Source organism: Cupressus sempervirens, chromosome 8 (genome assembly GCF_028749045.1).
Source record: "Cupressus sempervirens isolate cs-2001-9-10 chromosome 8, ASM2874904v1, whole genome shotgun sequence".
In the NCBI taxonomy this organism is placed as follows: domain Eukaryota; kingdom Viridiplantae; phylum Streptophyta; class Pinopsida; order Cupressales; family Cupressaceae; genus Cupressus; species Cupressus sempervirens.
Genome location: NC_143125.1, coordinates 821,797,776 through 821,819,926, shown reverse-complemented (window position 1 = coordinate 821,819,926; position 22,151 = coordinate 821,797,776).

Below are 22,151 nucleotides of genomic sequence, written 5' to 3'. Positions count from 1 at the left end.
GGGCTATTGTTGATTGGCCTACTCCAAAAAATCTTACACAGCTTAAGGGATTCCTTGGTCTCTATGGATTTTACAGGAGATTTGTTAAAAGATTTTCACAGCTCGCTACACCCTTGACAGACCTTACCAGGAAAGGGGCCTTCACATGGACAGATGCAGCTCAAAGAAGCTTTGATCATTTCAAGAAGGTGATGTCATCATGTCCAGTACTAGCTCTGCCAAATTTCACAAAGCCATTTGAGCTTCATTGTGATGCATTAGGAGATGGGATTGGAGTGGTCTTGATGCAGGAGAAGCATCCCATTGTTTTTGACAGTAGGAAGCTCTGTGGAGTGGAGAGAAGCTATTCCATATATGATCAGGAGATGTTGGCTATAATGCATGCATTGGCTAAGTTTAGGTCCTACCTAGTTGGGGGAAAGTTTGTTATCAAAACCAATCACAACAGCATCAAATACTTCATGAACCAACATGATTTGAATGATAGACAACAGCAGTGGATCATGAAGTTGCAGGCTTATGACTTTGGCATTGAGTTTGTCAAAGGTAAGAAGAATGTGGTTGCAGATGCCTTATCCAGGAGACCTCATATTTGTGCTCTAGCTAAGATTACAGGAGTTTGGAGAAATAAGATCATAGAAGAATATGTGAGGGACACTTCGACTTCTGGAGTAATTTCAAGTACCATACATGATGATCACTATGTGGTGATGGATGGGTTGATAAAGTTTTAGTACAGGATATATTTGATTCCTTCATCACAATTTAAGCAAGTAATCCTGAAGGCATTTCATAATGCACCTACAACTGGACATCCAGGGGTCTTTAAGACCTATAGGTAGATCTGTGAAAGGTTCACATGGAAAGGGCTCAAGGATGATGTTTAGAAGTATGTCAGGGAGTGTACAATTTGCCAACAGAATAAGGGAGAGCACACATATCTTGCAGGGTTGTTATAACCTTTGCCCATTCCAAATAGGAAATGGGAAAGTATTTCCATGGACTTCATCATCGGGTTACCACGAGTACAATGGAAAGATTGCATCTATGTGATAGTTGATCGACTGACAAAGTTTTCTCACTTCTTTGCTATTCCATTCACTTATACAGCAGCACAGGTGTCTGATCTTTTCTTTAAAGAGATATTTAGATTACATGGGCTACCTACTTTTATTGTCAGTGATAGGGGTAGTAAATTCATGAGCACTTTTTGGCAAGAGTTGTTTAGGTTGTGTGGTACTGAACTTACACCTAGCACTAGTTATCATCCACAGATAGATGGGCAGACATAAATTGTGAATAAATGGGTGGAAGGATATTTGAGGAACTATGTGACTACACAACAGAGCGCTTGGGTCAAATGGTTACATATAGGAGAGTACTATTATAACACCACTTATCATATGTCCATTAAGATGACTCCATTCATGGCACTGTATGGTTATGAAGAACCTAGTTTCATGGGTCTAGCTTTGGGAGATAGTAGAGTTCCCAAAGAAAAAAACTTCTTGCAGGATAGTTAGGATATTTTGAGGGTGCTCAAGGAGAATATATAGCAAGCCCAAAATCAACAAAAATTGTATGCTGACCAGCATCGGATAGAGCGTAGTTTTGAAGTTGGGGATATGGTTTACCTGAGGCTACAACCATATAGATAGTCATCACTCAAGAAAAGTGGAGCAGAGAAGTTGAAGCCTAGGTTTTATGGCCCCTACAAAGTGATCTGCAAGGTGGGTGAGGTTGCTTATGAGATAGAGCTTCCAAAGAATTGTCGGGTGCATAATGTGTTTCATGTGTCAAGGCTTAAGAAAGCCGTCGAAAAAAGAGTTGTGCCTTCAGTAGAATTACCACCATTAGATGAGGAGGGAAAGCTTGTATTAATTCCTAAGGCTATTCTGGATACTAGGGAAAGGACTCTGCGAATTAGGTTGATTAAAGAATAATTAGTCAAATAGAAATATCTGCCGGAGGAAGATGCTACTTGGGAGAGTGAGCAGCTGCTACAACAAACAAGACTAAGATTTCTTGAGGGCAAGCAATTTCAAGGGGGGCGGACCTGTAATGTTCCCAAGTTTTAGTTAGCCTTCACATTCTCCAAAGTCTAAGTGGAGGATAAGAAAAATTAAAAGGCAAATTTGTATTAATAACTTCTAGGGTATGTATTAATTATTGGAAGGACGAAGCCTCTTGTGATTTAATTAATTATTGCCAGGGAGGAATTTCTAGGGTATGTATTAATTATTGGAAGGAGAAGCTTCTAGCTCTTACAATTTAATTAATGTTTAGTTCCTTCCAGAAGGATGAAGAAAAGGATAAATAGGGCTGAAAGTCTCATTGCTGATCATCGGATGATTATGATTTGCATTTGATAAGAGCTTGGATGTGTGAATAACACTCCTTTTTTGGCAATAGAGGATGTTCATTCTCTGTTGTAAAATTCTAGACATCATTCCCTTAGGGTTTGGCCTTTGGAATACATCTCTTTGTAATTGATTGCAACATTTTCAGCATTAATATAATTTCAGCCTTGGTTCAGCTTTTGGGCATTCCTGGGTGTCCATTACAGGGATTGTTTCCTCTACAAAGGACCACAAGAATGAAGGATGTCTTCACGAGTATGGGTGACCCCTTGAGCCAGTGGATAGAAAGGATTTTGGCCACAAAAACATGGTTTTTAGTAAGGGCATTCCATTTGGCAAGTGAATGATAAACTTTTGCAAAAGGTGTCCCAGCCCTGAGAACTGGGGTTTGACGCACCACAAGGGAACTGGAGGAGAGCTATCATGTAGCAATACCACTGACATGGCTTTCACCGTAATCAAATTTTATATAGTGGCTAGAATGTTGACCTATTTTTTGGCCTGTTATTGCTCTAAGGTCGTCCCTTGGCATACCCAATATCGAGTATCTTGGTCCAAGGCAGGCCTCCTATAAAAGTTACATGGATTTCTCTTACACCCAAGATCCACGAATGGGGAGGGGAGAGGAAATGTCCAATCTAACCCCTAGGGATTTAAACATTGTAGACATGCTAGGTAGAAAAGAAAAAGTTCATTTTAAGCACCAAATGAAGTGTTATTTAATCTAAGAAATCCACACACATGGTTTTGACAAACACACAATGTCTTTGACAACGTCCTACAAAGCAAGCATTAGTAGTTTGTTATGGTAATGTCTTCATCCCACAATTGCTACATGCTGCAAGTAGACCATTAGTAACACAAAATCATCTAATCTATGTTCTAGAAGCAAATGGAAACCTTAGATGCAGGTTCTGTGTTATGTGTGTGTTTCTTGTGAACTAAGTGTGCTCTAACAGAGCAGATTGCACTCCAGAAGGCCAAAATGGCTTAGAACACCCCCAAGTGTGCTTAGATAGTGTAGCCTATTCCTAGACATAGTTGGGGCCCAGTAGGGTGCAGTTGATAAGTTTTGGACATAGTTGGGAAGTCAAAGGCAAGTTGTAGGGGAAGGGTGCCTGAATAAGACCTAGAAACTGCAAATTTTGAAACCTATACTCCCAAGTGCACCCAAATAGTATAGACTACATCAATGATGTAGTTGGTAATTTTTGGATGTAGTTGGTAATTCAAAAACAATAGAAATAGGTTTTGGTGGCTCCTAAACTCCTAAAACTGCTCCTAGGGGTCCCAAGTGTGCCCTGACAGAGAATAGTGCACCCTAGGATAGTAAGCTAACAAAATGCATGAAATGAGAGCATACAAGCATTTTGATAGACCCCCTAATTAATCTAGGTGTGAAAAGGAAGAGAAAATAGTTGTTATACCCTTCCAAGTGAGCTCCTTCCTTGCACCTACAAGCACAAAACAAGAAAACTCAAGTTAGATATGCATGTTCACATTGGATTCACCAAATGTAGGACCCAAAAATGGGTTAAATGCATAACATACTATGAGAAAATCAAAAACTCAATCAACATACATTAGCACCCACTAGTCTACCATGAAAGCCAAACTAATAAAGAAAGCTATAGAAACCCCCTCTTTCATTTGTAGCTTCCATGTCCTTCTTTCTCCTCCAAATGATGTAGTTCCAACTTGCCTATAATGCACACAATATTTAAGCAAAAGTCTATGATGATGGTGATAATTCTATGAGAATACTTGAAGTTGTGATTTTACGTGAGAGATGGAGTGAAAATACTAAAAAGCTAAGGAGTGGAAATGAGGGAAAGAGTGCTCATTTTATAATTGGCATGGAAGATGAAAGCGTTTGGTTTTTCAGCCTTAGATATGCGATGTGGCAAGAGATTCCTTTGAGAATCCATGACGCATATGAAAAAAGATGCCAAATGTAGGATTCTATGACACGTGAAAGTCAAACTTGGCTAAATGTGGAAGAGAATCTATGACGCATCATAAGACACCTCAATTCCACTTAAAGCCAAGAATCTATGGCAAATAAGCCAAATACGAACGTGCGCAAGAGAATAAGAATATTTGATTATGACATATTTTATCCAAGTTTCAAAGGAGAATCCATGAGGTGTCATACCCAAGTGTCACGATGATGTCAATATTTCATGGAATATTTGAATTAAAAATCCTTTTATTCCACAAAATAGGAATTAGTAAAATTGGAATTAATGATGGAAAATGTGACTTAGGAAATTGTGAATTTTCATGGTTTGTAGATGATGAATAAATTAATTAATAAAATAAATTAATTGAGAATGACATAGGATTAAATTATGGGTTATTTAATCCTATAGAGAAAATTAGTAAATAATTGGCCAAATTGATTAAATAAATGCGACAATATCCTTTGATGAGAATGTGATTATGATATGGATTGAATATGATGATAATAGGTAGACCAAAGCCATGGTAAAATTTATTTATTGATTGAAATTGATAACATGCCAAGGACACATGACATGAATTGATTGATACATAACATTTAATTAACATTGTAAATGCTACAAGATCAAGATTGATTGATAAGGTTGACCATAATAATACTGACAAACACAATCAATATTATTAAAGTGGTTTGATAATGTCATGATCCAACATTGAAAGCCTCAACAATGTCAAAGATCGGATCACATGAATGATAGTTTGACCTAGCACTGAGAGCCATGACAGTACTAAAGTCATATTGATAAGATTGATAGATTGATAGGTTTCCAAGGCATTTAAAGCCACAAAAATACCTAGGAATGGACAAATGATGATAGATTTGAGATTTTTGATATGTTTTGTGATGATTATGATTGATTCTAGGTGATTCTAGGTTAATTTGAGTTGGTTTGAAATGGTTTCAAGTTGATTTGATATGATTTTTGATGATGTTGAAATTGATGTGGAAGAGGACACAAATAATAAAGTATGATCAATTCGACCAAAAGATCAGAGTTAGTAGAAAGAGAATTAGTATGAGGAAGTGATAAAACCATAGATGTGAACCATTTTTGAGTGTCTACACTACCCAAAGTGCATCATACAATTTCTTATACCAATTATTTTGATTCTCAGAGACCAATTTCTTCATGATGTTGATCAAGTTTTTGTTACTCAATTTTGCTTGACTATTTCCCTTAGGGAAGTAGTCAGATGAATGACTTAGATGTATACTATTTTCATAGAAAAATTTTGTAATTTCCACAGAAGAAAAATAAGAAGCATTATCCATGACAAGCTTCGTTGCCACTCCAAACCTTATCAAGATGCTTTATTTAATGAATTCACAAACTAGCTCAGAAGTAATCTTTTTGGTTGGCTTGGCCTCCACCAATTTGGTGATGTGATCTGTAGCAATGATGATGTATAGATGACCAATAGATGAAGGTGTGCTGATTGGTCCAATCAAATTAATTCCCTATTGTTGAAAGGGACCTTCAATTATAACTGGCTTTAGAGGTAGGGTTGCTAATTATGGCTTGCTTGAGAACTTCCTACATTTTTCTACCCATTGATATGCATCTTTGAACATTCTAGGAAAGTAGTAGCATTGCCTTACAATTTTATATGCTATGACTAAGGATAAAAAGTGACCACCACAAGCTTCATTATGAAAGCTATAAAGCAATCTCTCTTGTTGAGGTTTATCTATGCATCACAAAAAGGTACCATCTATAGCCTTTTTATATGATTGGTCATCATATATAACATATTTGGTAGACTTAATTCTAAGCTCTCACTTATGTTTATAAGTAAGGCCTTCAGGGAAATCCTCGTAAGTCAAAAAGTAAGAAAAATTCAAGAACCATGGATCCTAAAGACATACCATTAGTGCCATGCAAAATTATAATCCTGGCTCAGGTCCTAATTTTTTACAATTATCTTGCACAAACCGGTCCCCTTTACCAACTAGGTTGGCTTTAGATCAATATCATATTTTTGGACCTTGGCTAGCACCTTTAGTGTTGTAACTTATTTCTTGCTGAGTCAATATACTTTTCACAGTTGAATTAGGTATGAACACAATGGAATGAGAAAGTAACACATAAAATCTAAAATTTTTGAGAGCTCTTACCACTACATAGGCATGCTTCTCCATTTGAGAATATCTCAATTCATGCTCTTTGAGGGGAGTACCCATGAACACAATTGGTGCTTGGACTCCTTTATTTTCTTGCATGAGAATTATGGATAGCATATGGACTGAGGCATAACAGTACATAATGAACTCCTTAGTGTAGTCTGGGTGGACCAACATAGTGTTAGATTGTGGTGACTGATATATGTTGTGATATGAAATTGGTTCTTGCGGCGGTATTGAGCTGTAAGGGATTACAGATTGTAATCAGGTTGTAATCACTGGATTGTAATAAGATCGAACTTGCTGTTTGGTGGACGTAGCCCAGGGATTGGGTGAACCACGTTAAATCTTGGTGCCTTGTGTTCATTTCTGTGTGTTCTATTATTTTTTGTTATTGGTTATATTTGCATGTAGTTTTTATTTCTGTCCGTGGTTTATCCTAACACATAGGTGCTTTGGCAATAACATCTTTGATTTGATCAAAGGCTTTTCTACTAGAATCATTCCATTTGAAACCTTGATTTCCTTTCATCATATCAACTATACACTTGGTAATTTCAAAGAAGTTAGGAAAAAATTGCCTCAGATAGTTTACTTGATCAAAGAGTGATTTGACCCTAGACTTGCTTCCTAGCAAATTCAATTGTTGAATTATTGTGACATGTTCTGGATCAATTGAGATTCCTTCTTGGGAGACTATATGGCCCAATAGTTTACCTTCTGCGACACAAAATATTGATTTCTTGGGATTGAGTGATATCCCATGCTCTCAGCATCTTCTTAGCACCTTCTCTAAATCTTATAGATGGTCTTTCATTTTTTAAGAAAAAATTGTCAGGTTATCCAAATAAATGACAATGATTTTATCCTTCAAATTAGTGAAGCAAGAATTCATCTCTCATTGAAAGGTCACACCATCATTAATGAGCCCAACGGGCATCCACTTATATGCAAATGTTCCCCAAGGAGTGGTGAATGCAGTCTTGAATTGATCTTTTGGGTTTACCTTGATTTGATTAAAACTTGAGAATCAATCAGCATGGACATCATCTCAGAACCAACAACCATTTGTAGTAGGTGATCCATATTAGGCAATGCATAGTTATCTTTTAAAGATGAATGGTTTAAATTTCAAAAGTCTACACAAATTTGGATCTCCCGACTCTTTTGTCAGACTGGGACAATATTAGCTATCCATGTCGAATGATGTATGGGGTAGATACTTTTAGCTTCCATCATCTTCTGTACTTCCCTAAAGATAGTGTTAGAAACCATAGGATTATAGTTACACTTCTTTTGTTTGAATGGGGTAGAATTTAGCTTGAGGGGAATCTTATGCTTGAACTCATCATCTTTGAAGGTTTTTAAGTCCTCATAGCCCCAATCAAACATGTCTTGATATTCTATCAGTAGCTCTTTTTCTTTCACCCTTTCTTCTTTTGAGTAGAAATTACTAATATGAGCCATTTTAGGCTTATGTTTGGTGCCAATATTCATTCCTTCAGACTTCTTAGAAGTTCCCCCCTTTCTCCCCCTTTCCCTTCTTATGAATTCATCATGGTTATCAAATAAAATTTTAAGGTGTTGGTAAACATATTTGTTCTTTCCAGTTCTAACTCACAAGTGCCCTAATTTGTGAACAAATTTTGATTACAACAGTTTGGAAAGTGGCTTCTTGAAGACTTACTTTCCTTTGAATTGTTAGGTACATCCCCCTATTGTGAAATCTGTAATGAATTTTATTTGTTCCTAAATCTAAACAGGGTATGTTCTTAACTAGATAATAGGAGAGGTAAACTAAGCCAATCCTATAAGGGATTCAAATTAGGCAAGAAGTAATGTTTTGAGAATTGATTAAATCTATGAACTCACACATCTTATGAATTCATAATTAATATGCACTAAGACTGATTGATCTATCTAGGAACCAAATTGCAGAGAAAGGTTATATTGAATGAAAACATCTAAAGGATCTCTTTGAGCTTAAAGTGACAATTCATATTATATTCAGCTCATTGTATACAAAACAAGGGTAATAAAACTCTATTTATTCCTCGTTTCAAATCAAGATAAAGAGAAACAACAAGCAAATAACAATTATTACAAATGGAAAAGAAAATGATTGATACAAAAATACCATTCAATTGACTTTTCAACCTCAAGTACTTCACACCAAAAATTTGCCGACCTTTTATTAATCTTTCATTATCATACATATAGGATTGAGTGTCGTAGAGATAATTTCAAGATTTCTCACTAGTGCCACAAGCTACCTTACTTAAGAAAACCTAGAACATGTGATTATTCCCCAGTAGAGTCGCAAGTCACCAAAAACTATTAATTAACAAATTGTCTTCCTTAATATATTGGTTTGTACCTTGACTCTTTATGTTCCTTATGGCTTATGGAAAACACAAAGTTAACAATAGAATGGGTCGATGTAGTAATCTATTCAAAGAACCCTAAATTGAAAGGTACAACTCCCTTATAAGTGCAAGATATGCAATGAATTTTTTTTTTGTGATTTACATAGGGAGGGGGGGGGATGCTCTTAACCCGAGAGCAAAAGAGGAAAAAAACAAGTTGCTTAAAACTTTAAACAACTCAAGAAAGAAAAAGGGGAAGAACTCACTCAATGCACTCTACTTAAAATGACAATGCATAGGAAGAGAAGAAAATACCATGAACTAGGTAATTCCTAGATTATGAAAATGAGCAAATGCTTTGACTATACCCAGAATATCTATTCATCAACCACTCCAATGATTAGTTTCTAACTTCCTAATGCAATGAAATGACTAGAGCCATGGAACAACATAAATAATAGAAGACATGTTTATGTTGAAGAGAGTAAAACACACCATTCATTAAATAAATGGAATAAAATGAATTTCATCCACACTCATTCAATTTTAACATTCACATTGATTCCATCGATTCCTCTCAAACTAAATGAACAACAAAATCTGATATGAACTCAAAGTCTCACATAGTAGTCGTAGCTATAAGGGTTTTCCCAAAGTAAATTTTTTCGATCTTATTAACTTCTTGAAAGATTACATATATAGGCCTTCTCAAAATGGTCAGTTATACTAAATGATTGCCTTGTAGAGCATCTTTGAACAAAAAAACTATTAATAGAAGAAGCTTCAATCATTTGCCTATTATAGAAATTAATAAAATGCCAAGAGTGGCTACAAAAAGAAAGAAGAGAGAGAAGGATGACAGATGTCAAAGACAATTATGTCTTCTTTAGGGTAACTTATTTAGCTTTATATGTTTTCACAACATCTGTTTCATTGTTAAGCTCTTCAGCATTTGGGATGATAACGTTGTTAGGAATAATGTGTCTCAACCTCGGATAATTCCTATTGTTATTATTTGTTTTGAAAATGTATTTTTTGCAAATAATGTAATTGAGTGTGAGTGTACATGTCTAGTTGGCATGTTGATGTGTCACTCCACTTGCATGTGTTGACATGTTGAATTATGTGTAAGGAGATCATGACTAAAATAGTTATGATAGATTCCTATGATGCGTAAGAGCTATCTTTGGAAGATTTGATGATGGGTGAAAATATGAAGACATGTGATAGTTGATCATTGAGTACTATACACTCAAGTCTCCATCTAGTGCGGGGTTCAAGGAATCACCCCAAAAAAAATTTTAGGTTCCTACTTTTTTGGAGAATGGTATAACCCTAATATGATTATTCTTTGGAAGTTTTCCTAAAATGGAAAGCACATGATATAAGCAATTTTAGGGTTGCAAATAGGAGAGAGTGAAAAGTGTATTGTTGGTTGCTACTAGATTAGTCTTATGTGTCCTGAAAGAACTTACATTGCAAATGTGTTTGTAACCTTTGTGTTGAAGATAATACATTATGTAGGTTTTGGAGGGGTGGGGTTGTTTTACCAAAAGGTTTTTCCCCACCGACATATCTTTGTGTTTATGTATTTTCTTTCTCTGTTTGTTTTCTATATTCAGGATTGACTATAATATTATTGTTTACATAATTCCAAATCTGAAATTGTAAGGATTTAATAGGAATTTATACAATACTTTCCGTAAGGGATTAGTGTAGGAAGATGTTTCTGCACCTAAGTTTCCTTACAAGTGGTATCAAAGCTTGATCACCATTTAATCCTAGTTATTGGGTAGAATTTTTTGAGATAATCTCAAGTTGAGTGGGAGTTTTGTGCAAAGCATTCTAAATATTATTTGTAGATTGAGATGGCTAGTTCATCATACAGAAAAATAGAGTTGGAGAAATTTAATGGCAGTAATTTTGAGCTGTGAAAAATCAAGATGGAAGACTTGGTTGAAGATCATGATCTATGGGAGGTAGCTTCACTTGACGTGAAACCCAAAACAATATCTCAAGCATATTAGGATCTCAAGGATAAAAAAGCTAAGGGTCTCATTAGACTCTAGTTTATTCTATTCTCCTAAATGTTCTTGATGAGAAGATCGCAAATAGTTTGTGGACACGACTTGGGTCTGTGTATCAGGCCAAATCTCTGGTGAACAAGTTGTTCTTGAGGACGAAGTTGTATTCTATAAGAATGGAGGAAGGAGGATATGTTATAGATCATCTAAATACTTTTAATTTACTAATTTCATAGTTGACATCATCTGGTGTCAAGATAGAGGAGAAGAATCGATGTATGACCCTGTCATGTTCCTTGCTAGATTCATGGGACCATCTTGTGATTTCTCTTGGAAGTACTTTAGTCACTTTCAAAATGGATGATGTGGTGTCTTAACTATTATCTGAGGAGATGCAGAGAAATTCTATAGATTTAGCTAAGGAAGCTCTTGCTATTCATGGTAGATCCAACGACAGAGGGAAGCAAAATGATAACAAGTCTAGAAAGGGTAGATCCGAATCTGTGGAAAATAAAAACTCTTAGAAAGTCCCAGACAATATGCTAGAACTATCATAAGATTGGGCACTTCTGTATAGACTATAAAGAGCCAAAGAAGAAGAAGAAGGCCTTAGATTCAGGTTCAAAAAATTCTCAAGAAGATGGCGATGCTTTCATTGCAACCTTGGTAGTGCATGCATCTAATGATGTGTGGTTCATAGACTTGGGTGCTTCTTTCCACATGACCTCTCATCGAAGCTGGTTCTCAAAGTATGAAGTTTTTGATGGTAGAAAGGTGTACTTGGCTGATGATTCTCACCTAAAGATAGTTGGACAAGGATAGATCACTATCAAATTTCCTGATGGACTAGTAAAGGGGATCAACGAGGTAATGCACATCCCTGGTCTAGCATGAAACTTATTATCTGTAAGTATGCCAAATGATGTAGGTGTGCAAGTTTTTTTTCTAAAGATGGACGTAAGATGATGAGAGGAGCTATGATACTTGCTAAGGGTACTAGGAGAGGTACTCTATTTCAGCTTGATGCATGTATTTCTCAGTGCAATATTTCTTCTATTTCAAAGAAGAGAGCAGATATCACTTCATCCCCTCCATCTGAATGAGCAGTAAAGAAGTCTGTGGTTATTGGTTCTGATGGTAGTGCAAAATGTGTACCTAAGGGTGCAAACACATTGGAAGGCATGCTTCCTATAGAAAAGACAATGTTGTGGCATATGAGATTTGGCCACGTTGGTGAGAAGGGTCTCAAAACCCTAAAAAAAAAGAACGTCATTGAGGAGTTAAATGATTGTAATCCTGAGTTTGAATTTTGTGAACATTGTGTCTATGGTAAACAAAATAATGTTTAATTTTTCTCTAGTTCTCACAAATCTTTTGATGTTTTGGATCTTATTCATTCTGATGTATTTGGTACTATAAAAGTTAATTCAATCTCCAAATCTATATTTTTTGTATCTTTCAAAGATGATTACAGTAGAAGGACATGAATTTATTTCCTAAAATGTAAGACACAAGTCTTTAGTTGGTTCAAGGAATTTAAAGCCCTTGTACAGAATTAGAATAGTAAGAAGATTAAGCATGTGAGAATTGCCAATGGTGGTGAGTTTTGCTCAGCAAAGTTTGAACAGTTCTATAAAGAACAAGGTATCAAGAGGCATAAGACAACTCATAATACCCCATAACAAAATGGAGTTGCAAAAAGAATGAATAGGACACTGATGGAGAAGGCTAGGAGTATGCTTAGTGGAGCTGATCTTGAACAAAGGTTTTGGGTTGAAGCTGTGGCCACTACTTGCTATCTAGTTAATAGATCTCCTATATCAACCCTTGTTGGTAAGACACCCATGGAGGTGTGGTCTAGTAAGAAGCTTTCAATTAGACATCTTTGTGTTTTTGGTTGTGAAGCTTATGCTCATGTTCTAAAGGAGAAAAGATATAAGTTGGAAACAAAGCTATCAAATGTATTTTCATTGGTTATAATGTTGGTGTGAAGGGATACATGCTTTAGGACACTACAACTAGTAAGGTGTTGTATAGTAGAAATGTTATTTTTAGAGAGCTAACATCTTTTCCTATTGTGCTACAACCAAATGAAAAAGAGAAGAAAGATGATATTGTTTAGTTGCCTCCTACCCCTAAGAAGATTGAATAGAAAGACCATGTTGGATCTAATGATGACGAGAGCTCTAGTAGCTCTAATAGTTTAGAAGAACAGGAAGAACAACCTTAACCTTAGCCCTTGAGGAGTTCCATGAGAGTAAGAAATCAGATAGAAAGGTTTGATTATTCTATGTTAGATTCTAGTTGTGCCTTTGGTTTGATTACTAACACTGATGAGCCTAGATCTATGAAAGAGGCCTTGGATATGGAAGATGCAAGTTCCTAGATTGAGTCCATGGATGATTATATGACTTCATTGGATAAGAAAAAACTTGGGACCTTGTACCTTTGCCTAAAGGATGGAAACCTATTGGTAGAAGATGGGTGTTCAAGAAGAAATTCTATGTAGATGATAGTGTTGAAACGTACAAAGCTAGATTGGTTGCGAAGGGGTATTCACAGGTAGAGGGAATAGATTATGGTGAAATATTCTCTCCTATTGCAAAGTTGACATCCATTATATTTTTTTTGTCTCTTACCACATCATATAATTTAGAGATAGAACATATGGATGTGAAGACAACTTTCCTTCATCGTGATTTGGAGGAAGAGATTTATATGTCACAACCTGAGCACTACATTGTTAAAGGTAAAGAATCTTTGGTTTGTAGATTAAAGAAGTCTTTATATGGTTTGACACAATCTTTTAGGATGTGGTACCTCAAGTTTGATGCCTTTGTGTTGTCAATTGGATTTGTAAGATCAAAATAAGATCATTGTGTTTATTTCAGAGTTGAAAATGATCACCTTCTTGTTGTTGCATTATATGTTGATGATATGTTGTTGTTTGGGAAGGGTAAGGGTATGATTTCTAATTTTAAATCTCAGTTGTCAACACAGTTTGAGATGAAAAATCTTGGGGAAGTAAGGTACATCTTGGGTATGGAACTTAGTAGAGATAGGTCTAATAGAAAACATTGGTTGAGTCAGAATAAGTATGTGAAGTCTGTTTTGGATAGGTTCAACATGGTAGATTGTAGAGAATTATATGTTCCTTCTTCTATGGGAACAAAGTTATTTGTAGATGATTGTCCAAAATATCATAGTGAGGTGGAGGACATGAGTAGAGTACCTTATGCTAGTGCAGTTGGTAGTCTTATGTATGCTATGGTATATACTAGACCAAACATTGCCCAAGTAATAAGAGTTTTGAGCAAATTTATGGCTAATCCTAGATAGGTACATTGGGATGTAGTTAAGAAAGTATTCAGATATTTGAGGAGTACGTCAGATTACTCCATTTGTTATCATGGTAACTCTTATGTAGCTTTGTATTCATTTTATATTTGTGGGTTTGTGGTTTTGGTTTGGGTAGGTGATATTGACAATAGGAGATCCACCGGTGCTTATGTGTTCACTATATTTGGTGGTGCCATCAGTTGGATGAGTAACCAACAACCTATGGTTGCTTTGTCCACTACAGAAGTTGAGTACATGGATACTACTCATGCTTGTAAGGAAGCCATTTGTCTTAGGAGATTGTGTATTGATATTGGTGTTGATGTAGGATAGATTACTATTTGGTGCAATAGTCAGAGTGCTATTTGCCTTGCAAAGAATCCAACTTTCCATGCCATAACAAAGCACATTGATGTGAAGTTTCTTTGTGAGAGATATGGTGGAAGATGGAAAGGTAAATTTGGAGAAGATAGATACTATAAAGAATGTTGTAGATGCATTGAAAAAACCAGTGGGCACAAAGAAGTTCAAATGGTGTTCAGAGTCTATGGGCCTTTCAACCTATAGCAATTAGTTCTTGTTGCTCTTATAAGGTGTTCGACATGTGGGAAAATATTAGGGATAACGTGTCTCAACCTTGGATAATTACTATTCTTTTTTCTTTTTCTTTTTTGCAAATAATGTAATTAAGTGTGAGTGTACATGTCTAGTTGGCATGTTGATATGTCATTCCACTTGCATGTGTCAGCATCTTGAATTATGTGTAAGGAGATCATGATTGAAATGGTTATGATAAATTTCTATGACACATTAGAGCTATCTTTGGAAGATTTGATGAAGGATGAAAATGTAAAGACATGTGGCAATTGACCATTGATAATGGGTGAAAACATGAAGACAAGTGGCAATTGATCATTGAGTATTGTATTGTACGATTGTTCTTTGGAAGTTGCCCTAAAATGGAAAGCACATGATATAGGTGTTTTTAGGGTTGTAGATACAAGAGAGTGAAAAGTGTATTGTTGGCTGCTACTGGATTAGTCTTTCGTGTCCTAAAAGAACTTGCATTGCAAGTGTGTTTGTAACCTTTGTAATGAAGATAATACATTGTGTAGGTTTTGGATGGGTGGGGTTGTTTTATCGAAAGGTTTTTCCCCCTTGACATATCTTTGTGTTTATATATTTTCTCTCTCTCTCTCTCTCTCTCTCTCTCTCTCTCTCTCTCTTTCTCTCTCTATCCATTTTCTATATTCATGGTTGACTGCAATATTATTGTTTACATAATATCAAATCTGAAATTGTAAGGATTTAATAGGAATTTGCACAATAATTTCCTTGAGGGATTAGTGTAGGAAGTTGTTTTCACACTCGAGTTTCTTTACAAATGTTATCTATCCAAACCATCTAGTAGTCATGCATGTCTATTAATTCATCCATATTGGCCAGCCTCAATTTATACTTCTCTCTTTCTTTAATGATGACCACATCTGTCACAGAGAGCTCTTGGATCTTACACACTTGGAAATTGGGAGGGTCAATGGCCTCATCAACAAATTTCAAGCACTTTGACCTCATTCAGTCAATATCCACAAGCTTACCATTGGTGGATACGAAAGATTCTATGTGCAATATTTTCAAGTTGTGAAAGCATTTGTCAATAACTTTTTGCACTAGGTCACATACATCTCCTAACTTATTTGCAGACCTTGTAGAGCTTTGTATAACAAATTGTAAATTTTTTTTCCAATGAAACAATGGCTCTGTGCCCAAATTGAGGATCCCATGAGTAATTGCCACATTAGTCTTCATGTCAGTTGCCACTTGTAGAAGGGCTAATTGCTCTATTAGTCCATTAGCCACTATCTTTATAGTCTTCTTATGGTCCAAGGTTACTTCTTTGAGATTGTGTGCATCCAACACCAAGTTTCCCAAAATTTCCTCCCTTAGGCTACCTTGAATCTTCAATTGGTCTATCCATGCCCTTCCAACCTACCTTAAATGCCTTTCATGTTGCAACCTTGTTAGCAAGTTCTTGTTTTCTTCCACTTTCAGTTCAAATTGACCTAGGGATGTTCTTCCAAGAGCATACTTGATGCATTTGACTAACTCCTTGTTTGAAGCCTTCAACACTTCTTTCTCAGCTCTAAGCTCTTCTAACTTGTCCTTTATTTTATCATTAGTAGATTTCTAGATATTTACCATGGAATCCTGAATAGGGATACCATGATCCAATGTTCTAATTTGGAAATCATTTTTTGAAAGCTCATGAAATCACTCATCTTTTTGTGGCTCAATTATTTTGATCAACAGGTGACCAGTGGAGCAATCTGTAGCCAATGTTGTGACCATCTTTTGCTTCTTCATCTTTTTGGATGGCTAAGAAGAGGTGACTTCTGTAACCAAGTCCTTTGATGGAGTAGCATCCTCATATTTCCTCTTCTTCCCTTCAATAGTCTCCTTGGTCCATGACTCCATAGATAGTACATTGACAATCGACTACAAGGAAATGAGGTCGAATAATTTCCTTGGCATTAAAGGAGTTGCGTTGTCCTAGGAAGCAATGAGGAAATCAACTACCTTATTATTGAAAGGGCTAAGGTATCTCCTTTTTGGGATACATCTTTCTCTTGACCATCCATAGGATTAGTGTCACCATCCAAATTGATAACATGAATGAGGAGGAAGGCTTAGCCATTGATTTATCTTGCTCCTTCCCCTTATCTTTGTCATCTAAATTTTCTCCAACAATTCCTGTGTTTGGAAGAGAGCCACCTCCACAGGTAGGAGTAATTAACACGTTCTTCTTCGAAGACTGATCTCCTCCCTACCCAATGGATTGAGCAAGACTTACAACACTTCAAGTAGTGGCTGTGGTGTTTGTTAGCATATCAGATGGAGTGGCCCTAGATAAAACTCCCCTTGTGGAACTAGTACTTCCTATTCTTTTCTTCCTTGCTCGAGTCCACTCAACCCATTTATTAGTTCTTTTAATGATCCCTTGCATGAGGACCTCCATGGTATCAATAACTAGGTGAGCATATGGGGTAGATAGAATTGAGGTGTGCTTGATCTTTTCATATGATGTGGGATGCATGAAGCCTCCATCATTTGCAAGGTTAGAAGCATCAATATAATTATTAAATGCTTTAATTTCATCAATAGTTAGCTGTGACCAAAATCTCTCTCGAGTTTGGAATCCATTAAAACACCTAGACCATAATATTCAATTTCAAGACATGCCTATAGACATATCTCAACTTCTAGTGATCCTTTACAAAATCAACCACATAATACTAAGGCATGAGCACCTCATAATCTAGAAATTTGATCTTTCCTCCAAAAAATTTCACAAGATTTCAAGCATATGATCTGGAGGCACAATAATATGGGCCAATCACTATAGAAAATGAAATTCTGGAAATCTTCTTTACATTAGAATAGAGAGTGTCTACTTCTAGGATCTATTGATACAACTCGATTAGCAACACCCTATCCTTCGAATACCTTGGTAACTTCTTAGGGAATCTATCATAAGATCCTATTTGTAAATAGGAGAAACTTGGGAACTTGATGAATGAGCATCCAAATTGACTTATTGCCAAGATTTCCTTAGGTGAGAATCTCCTCTCTGGGCATCCTTATAATTCATGACATAGCCTCATTGTGAAGGCATCATTAACCACCACATACTCATTATAGCTTCTCTGTAGTTGTAGATGTGGGTAAAACTCATAGAATTTAGTATTCTCATTGTAATCCTAAATGCGAGGGAGGCTAGGCCACTTGTGGTGAGTCACTAGGGCATAAAGAAAATAAGAAGACATGTAGAACTTTCTAAAGCTTCTGGCTAAATTTAACCATGTTGAAAGTTCATGGCAGATGATGTATGCCCAATCTATGTGCATGTTTTCTACACAAATTCCTTACACCAAAAGAAATGATGCTCAAAAAACTCCAATATTTCTTCTTTTCCTTTTAACCTAAGGAGAAGTACAAGGATATCTACAATTTCATGCTTTAGATTTATGCTGAACAAAGTTTTTGTCATCTTACTCTTCTTTGAGCAGGTAGTCTGGAACTAGGTCTTCTACATGTCCTCCCACCTAAGAGTCTTCTTTTAATTGAACATGGATGTGGAAGACATGAAATATATGTCACAATATTATTTTTTGACCAAGATACCAAACATAGATTGCATCAATGCCTTGTTGATAGACAGGAGAATAGATTGGTTAGGAAACAAAATTTGCTTTGTTTCTGGGTCATATCATCCTGTGCACTCTCGAACAAGCTTAGGTGCATGTACAACCATGGGAAATCTAGCTACCTTGACCAATCTACTATCTTTGAGTTTCTGAGTGATTGGGTGAAGAGGTTGACAATTAAGCCTTCTATGAAGATCACCCAAATCATAGAATTTGAAGGATTTGTCTAACAACTCTTTTAGCTCACTCTCTAGGCCAATAAGTTTCTCGTAATAGAAGCTTTGATTTCCATTCACCAAATTATTACACAAGCTTAAAATTTTGATAAATAGCCATTTTAAATATACTTTAATAAGGGAAATACCAATGATCCTAGTGAAATAGGTAGATGAATTCAAATGTTGGCATTGCACAAATGAAATTAAGTTCGGCCAACATTCACAATGGAAAGATTTGCATTCAATTCATTGAATAATGGCTTTTTAAACTTTTCATTATTTGTGCATCAAATATAACATTTCCCAAAGCACTATTAATTTACTAGAGTGAAATGACTTTGCATGAGTGTTTTATTTTAATGAGAAATGCCCTACTTTCTATCAAAGTCTAGAACACATAGATATTTAATAGCACCTATATACATGGGAGGGAGAGTTACACTTAACTTTTCTACTAGTCACTTACTAATTGTCTAGAAATACAACATGGGTAGTTATCCTTTGGTAGTGTGTGCACTTCATTCTTCTTCTTTCTGCCGAATACTTTTAATACTAATTTCTCTTTGTATCGGGGTCACCTTTTATTGTTGACATTTCTAGAAGCATTTGATGGGAGTGTCTAAGGAATATTCATATTTTAGGGCATCCACACTTTTCTCTTTTCAAATTCTTTGAAAAATGGCTCCTTTGTTATCTTTAGGTGGAAAATACCCTTTACAAACACATTTTCCAATCTGAGATCCAACAAGTGGCCTTTTATCTTTATTTCTTTGTGGAGGCCTTGATGCTTAGTTTCTAATCACATATTAACAATTTCAAGTCATTATAAATTTCCTTGGATATTGGGGTATACTTTTATCTCAAATTCATGTGGCATCAAAAACAAATACTAACGATTTCATTTCCATCAATGTGTAGTAAATTAACCACAAACTCATAATCCTTGATACAATTTATCTTATTTCTCCAAACCTTTGATAACATTCATATTATCTTCCATCCATAAGCTCACAAGCCTCTGATTTTGACAAAATCACATTTGAGGCTTATTAGCAATTGTCATGGTGTTGCTCCTCAGATCCATACTTGATGTGGTGTGCTTGAAGGGGAATAGTTGCTCTAGATCTCTAAAGCAGTGGAAAATAAAATGTTAGGACTAGGTACTTTACAATGAGGTGAAGAGAAACTTGCTTCTCATTAAGAAGATGTTAAAGTACAAACCAATAACTCCTAGACCACCTAAATCCCATTAGTACAAGATAAATAGGAAAGCCGCAATGGAAGAAAGTAGATGGATCAAGAAAGATGAGAAGTAAGTTACTTAAGACAAACTTAGACATAATTTATGTGAAACACATTTTCAAAACCAACTAGATACTTCAAAAAAAAATGGGGCAATTAAAACTTGGCAACAGGTTATTGGATCATTTTGTGGGTACCATCCCCATTAGGGTTTGCCCTTGGCCAAGATTTCCCTAGTTAATAAAATATGATTTTGTGAGTTCTCTTTGTTTATGATTATGTTTACTATTCAAATTTGAGCTTAAGTCTGTAGAATACTGATTCACCCCCCCACCTCTCAAAATTCCCTATATCTAACAATTAGCAATTTAACATTTTAGGCAATATCTTAACTCTTTGTCTCTATATGTGGTGACTGCTAGTAAATAAACTAATGCAAAATACAACATGAATAATAATAGCATCTGCAAATGAAAATAACCCTTTGGCACTAGGATTTAACATGGTAACACAATTAGGGGAAAACCACCAAGTAACATTCTACCAATTTTTTACTCTTTTGAAGTGAGCTTGGTTAAGAGCCAACCCTGTTAAAGGATTTGATTACTTGTTAAGAGTGACCTTTTTAGAGGACTTTAGAACATTCCATTAGAATGTCACCTTGATTAAAGGATTTACAAAATGATTGTTAGTTCAACCTTGATTAAAGGATTTTGGACTGATACAATGTTTATAATGTAATCACATGTTTGATCTATATAGTACAACTCACTTTACAAATTCAAATCTCCATTTTCTCATATGCTATTTCATTGACTAGCCTTCTTTCATATCTCCATTTCTAATCTCCTTGACACCTCCTCAAGAAATCACACTTCAAAAACTCTTCACACTTCACCTCTGTTATTCACCTCTTCACAACTTCTCCTTAAGATTGCCAATCAACAACAACCCAACCTTGAAATTCATTCCTTATGCCTCCTTAAATAGGTAATTTCAATCTTTTTTGCTTAAACATCTTTGTCAATCTTAGGGTTAGGTCAGATTTGTAGTGCCTACCCCTAGTTTACTTTTCATGTTATAATGCCAAATTCTTTTAGGCCAACTTTTATGGTTGTGTTATGATTTAGTGGTACTTCGTTACCTAATTTGATTGATATTATTTCATACTTAGTTTATATATTTGATGAGCTACTTCATACTTGGTCATTTCATGTGTTCATGGCTATTATTTCAGTGATGATGCTTTGTATGTTCATATAGTGATTTCAGTTATTTTATATTGATAGATAGATGGATGATTTATATACAATTTTTTTGGTTACTTACTCCATACTTGCATGTGTATGGTGTACATGTATGTTTTACTTTATGTTTGACATTTTTTATGCCATTGAGGGAGGGAGTGATAGTTACCTACTAGTTGGGATCTATACAATGTACCACTCCTTGCCATTGCTTGTTTAGTTTAGATATATATGCATATGTACATGTTCAATTTTTATGCAGATTGCAGATACTGGGCATTGACTTCCTTGAATTGCCAAGATGAGTGTGCCCTATCATAGTATCTTAATGGTAAAGAGGGGAGATAGTTTTCAAGTTCAAATCCTAACCCTAAGCCAATTGTCATAGAATATAGGACAAGTATCTTAGTTGTGTACCCTTCCAAATTCATCAAGTGACGTGAATTCAAGATTTTGACCCTTAAGTTTGAATTCGTAATTTGTCTTTTAGATGAGTTTTCTTATTAACGTTTGTGGGTCTGTTGTGATTTTCAGTTATCATTCAATCAAATAAAGATATTATTAAATGATTTAATTAAACAAAATTTTATTAAAAAAATCAAAATTTAATTATATTTAATTAATTGAGAAATTAATTAAATGGAGAAAATATATTTAAAGATTTAATTAAAAGTCCAAATTTGACATAATTATATTTATTTAATTTAATATTAATTAATTGAGAAGTTTTATTTTTAAAATATATTAGTTAAATTAATAAATATACTTTCTAATTACATCTTATTATATAATAAAGGTAAGTGAGAATAATTTAAATAAACTTTATTCTAATTAAATTACAAAAAGTATGCACAAAGAATTAAATTAAATTAAATAATACAAGAAAAGGTTTTTGCATGTTCCTGTAACTTCAACCCTAAGAGGAGAAACTTCTTTATTAGGAAATTTAAGCTCATTTCTCCACACACAGGTTTGGAGGAGCAATTTTTAGATAGCATTTCGGGAG